The sequence below is a fragment of the Nannospalax galili genome, unplaced genomic scaffold, assembly GCF_000622305.1.
Source record: "Nannospalax galili isolate Female #2095 unplaced genomic scaffold, S.galili_v1.0 scaffold881, whole genome shotgun sequence".
In the NCBI taxonomy this organism is placed as follows: domain Eukaryota; kingdom Metazoa; phylum Chordata; class Mammalia; order Rodentia; family Spalacidae; genus Nannospalax; species Nannospalax galili.
Genome location: NW_008344709.1, coordinates 872,049 through 877,235, shown reverse-complemented (window position 1 = coordinate 877,235; position 5,187 = coordinate 872,049).

Genomic DNA, 5,187 nt, shown 5'->3' with positions numbered 1-5,187 from the left:
ATATTTAAAAATATATAAATAATGTAATATATTACATATTAAATCCCCAGGGAAAATTTTCAAGTAAAAATTTTATGAATATCTCATACTCTCCAAACAAATTTAGTAAATATCAGTGAAAACAAAAATATTCAAATCCTGTGCAGAATAGATGCTTTCCTGGTTTTTCAATTATTGTCTTGTGAGAAATCACTCTAGACTATTATTTTAGTGCATGTATTTAATATTTTAGGAAAATTTCTGTGCTTTAATGTTTTGGCACAATATGTCTTAATAACTTTCATTAAAACCACAGCTTAACAAGAACCAGGAATCCTACACAGTTCACTACATTACGTGCTTGAGAAACAATGGCGAGAAGGGAAATAATGATTGTTGATTTCCCCAGAGTTGAAAGTTGAGGGATCAGATTTTAGTGGGAGGTCATTAGATGCATTCATTTCTAATCAGACTCTATTTCTCCATAGGATATAAAATCTTCATAACAGCAAACCATTGCATAGGGATAAATGACTCTGAGCATTTGTTTCATAAGGGATCAGGATTAATGACTCAGAACCAATCTGGGGGTATCTTTTCCTCACACAATCAGAGCCATTTTCCTTCCAGAGTAATGGAAAAGAAATATACCTAACACATAGCTTCGTGGGAAGAAGGATGGGTATGTGTGTATTCAGTTCTTCTCTCTTAAAATCTTAGATTCTCCTGTTTCTTTCTATATCCCATTTCTAATTGATATGTGTGTGTGTCTACTATAGGTTTACAGTCTTTCTTATTGTATATCCACAATCCCTGATGACCAAAAAGTCCCTGGCATCCTTCTGTATGTTACAGTATAAACTCAAACACAACTGTGTTTACTCATTTTAACTGAAGCACTGAAAATTTTCATTTTTTAATTTATTGAGTTGGCTTTGTTGAACAATATTTTTCTTTAAGAGTTTTTAAAAACAATTTGGTTTTTGAGAATTAAATACATGAGAACTGTATTTACGTCATTTCTACCCCTCCTTCTAGTCTTCCCTCATTACACTGCCTCCCTCTCAATGTCCTGAACTTTAATTATTGTTGTGATATATACACACATATGTAAGTATTCATAAGCAATCTACTAAGTCCTTTAACTACTGCTAGTATGCACATGCTTTTAGACTGTCAACTTGGAACTGGATAATCTATCAGCAAGCTCATACTTGGATTTCACTGGTGCAACTTCCCTGTCTTGTCTGGAAGATGCTATATAGTACAAGGGTCATAGTCGTCTGGCTCTTATAATTTTTATACCCCTTTTCCTTGATGTTTCCTGAGCCTTAGATGTGGGGTTGCATTGTAGATGTATCAGTTGGGACTAAAGACACCATTGGCTCTTATTCTCTGCATTTTGATCATTTATAGAACTCTGTAGTAGTTTCCATCTATTGAAAAAGAAGCTTCAGTGATGAGGGAATATAATTACATTTATCTGTGACTATAAAGATAAATATTTAAACTATATTTAGAAATTGTATTGTATTAGAAAATATACAGTAGAAGGTTCTCATCTGGGGTCTGTAACTTCTCTGGCCATGTGGATTTGGCTAGGTATACAATATGTGGAATGAATTCCATTCAGTTGAAAGTGTATTCAGCCCAATTACAGAACTATTAATTACCCAAAGCTAAAAGTGCCACTCATATATATGCAATACACCATGCTAATTACTACATACAGTTTATTTTAGGAGAAAAAGTGGCATATGGCTTATAATCATAAATACCTATTTTCCAAATATAAACAAAATGAACACATTAATGAGCACAAACTGTTCTCATTAACCAAGACTCTACTATTAAAGATCATTAAAATCCCATTCAAAAGATATTATGATAGAGTGAATGATTAAGAAAGGCTATAAATGTGCGTTATGGACCTAGTTAATCTATTTTTATTTGTTAAGTCATGTCATATAATAATTGTTGGCATATAAAGGAGAAAAGTTTTCTCATGATTCCTTAAAACACCTTCATTGACAGCTCCCATCCCTAGTAAGAGGACTACTACCATACTTGTGATATTTTGACAGTCAGCAAAATTACAACATTTGTCCCTGTGGGTTTATTTTTTTATTTTATTTTTTTGGCGACCTGTCTCCTTTCCTTCTATATTGTGGAATTCTGAGTAACAAATGCTCTATGGCATTTATTTCTTTTCATATGGGTCCATTGTGACGGTTAAATTTGTTTTAATATTAATTTTATTATTGTCCTACAACATATGTTGAATAATTTTTATCATATAAGAATGCTTTATTTCTAGTGCCAGATAAGAAATTGATTGGCATTATCCAAATTATTGATATAATTCTACTTTTAAGGCAAGACTAAATATACAGAACCAAGTTATAACATTTTAAATGTTTACATTTTATGGTATTTAAATATCCCTCGATTGTATGTAATGATGCGTTATTCTCTATTTTTCACATATTGCCATATTATTATCTCATACAACAAGATATTTTTTAGAATCCAGGCCACTCTGACAATCCCATGCTTTTATTCTATTAATCTAGCAAATATTTAATGACACAAAACCTCAATGTGTGTATTATGACTGCCTCATTACTGCTTCCTATCATACAAGTTCAACTCTTTTCCATCCAAAGAAAATCTTGCTTTTTAAAAATTTATAAATGAATATGGTGGACATAATATGAGAAATATGCCAGTCACTAAAAGATAAAAGCTGCATGAACTTAATATGTAAGAGATGTCTAACAGTAATTCTAAAGGGGGCCAGATAATATAGTATAGTGATGATCATGAGAGCTTGGGAGATGGGGAGACAGACAGAAAAGTGTTCCGTGCGTACAAGTCCTCATTTGTGTTAGATAAATAGTTCCAAAGATATTCTATATATTCTCCTGTAATTTTAAATATCATCTTGTGTGCTTCAAAATCTAAGATGGTAGGTACTACATTAAGTATTCTTATCACCAAAAAAAAGGTACAAGTAACTTTGGGCGATGGCAAATACATCAGTTACTTTTTTAGTGGCGGTGATATCATGCGTTTGCATATATCCAAATTATCAAATTGCACATGTTCTTTTTTTATCAAGTCTGTCTCAGTTAACATTTAAGATATACTTTTATTAAATTGTTTTTCTGTTTTACTTATGATTTACTGAAATATAAGATGTATCTGAGAAAGGAAAGCTAAGACAATAGACGCAAGGGGGTTATTTGAATATTCTCCACCATGGACAAAAGCATGCAAACAGGTGACTGAACAGAGCAGAAGAGAAGGCAATGGATTTGAGTGCATACCAGAACAGGGCATTAGGGAGAATGATTAATAAAACTGATGGGAGCTTCACATTTATAGCCAGAGCTATCTTAAATGAGAAAAGATGATGTGAATTCTGTTATGGGGACAGATATTTCTGAGAGAGCTTTGTGAGTATCAAGGAGTAAAACAAAATATTTTAATAGTGAAAAGATTTAGAAATATTAGAGGATGTTGTCTTATACTGTTTTGTGTTGGTGTACAGAATACTAGGGTCAGATAATGACCAGAAAATTACTTGACTTATGTTTTTGTAGGCTGAAAAGTTTAATATCAAACGCACAGGTAATATACACAGAGAAGAACAGAAAACAATATGGTATAAGAGCATCGGACTGTAGTGGGAGTTGGGCAAGTGAAATTGGTTAGAACCACATACCTGCTGATAGAAACACAATAATTGAGCAATAGGTTAAGGGGATTTTGTGTCAGGGACTAGTATTTCCTGGGCAATATTGTGACTGACAAGAATCACAGCAAAATGCCATATTGTCTATGAAAAGATTGTGAAATATAGGGGTTGAAGAGATGGCTCGTACATTTCAGAATACTCACTGCTCTTAGAAAAACCTGGGTTTGGTTTCCAGCTCTCACATGGGGTTTAGCAAGTTTCTTAACTCCAGTTCCAAGTGATTCACTGCCTACTTCTGACTTTAGTGGGCATTGCATGACATGTGTGCACCTACATGCAGGTAATTTACTCATACACATAAAATTAAAATGACAGGAAAATATTTATTTATTTATTTGTTTTGGTATTTTTGAAACAGGGTATCCCTGTGCCCAAGCTGTCCTGGATCTCACTGTGTAGATCAGGCTGGCCTTGAACTCACAAAGATCTGCCTGCCTCTGCCTCCCAAGTGCTGGGATTAAAGGTGTGTGCCACCACGCCTGGCCAGAAAAATATATCTTAAAGTTTAAAGAGTCTGAAATGTAGAAGGATGTGTATCTCAGTTTGTTCAATGATGGTATAACAAAATACTATGGACTGGTAATGTGTAACTATTAAGTATTTATTTGACTCAACTTTATGCAGGCAGATAAGATAAAGGTAGACATGTCACATCTGGTTAATTCATTTTTGCTGCATGTCATCATAGTGAAAGGCTGAAAGAGAACATACTCATGTACAAATTCCCTACACATGATGACTAATGAACTCTCATAACATCAATAATCTGTTTGGCTCATGACAAACTTTCATGTCCAAGTTTCTTACTATGTTGTGGCAGGAGTTAATTTCCCAGCACCTGAAATTTGAAAGGTATATTTTCTTTGCAATACTATGGAAGTCCAGTTTCTTTAGTAGAGATATATGTTCTAGAGATATATTTAAGTAAATTACATATTTATAATGATGTATTTATATTTATGTATAGGGGTACTTTGCCTGAATGTATGTATGCACAAGAAGTATGTGCCTGGTACTCAAGGAGGAAAGAAGACATTTCAAAGATCATGTTGACCTGCTGTGTTTGTGTTGGAAACCAAACCTGGGTCCTGGGCAAGGGCAGTAAATATTCTTAATAGCTTAGTCTCTTCACCAGCCCTATAAAAAGATTTTTAAAGGTAATAATTAGAAAATATGAAATCTAGGTATACCAAATGATAAGTGCTTGTTTTTAACATGTGCAAAAATATCAAGTTACATTCTGAAACTTCTTTAACATATAAAATTGGACCAGAATGAGAACAGCTGTCCTCTGTGTAAGATATGTGAACTGTATGATTCTGTTATAACTTGGTTCTTATCTTTTTCTCTGTGACATATTTGTGTTAATTCTTATGGATTATATGAGAATGTTGTTAAATTAATTATTTTAGCTATAGCTATCAGGTTTACTCAATATCATTCATTAA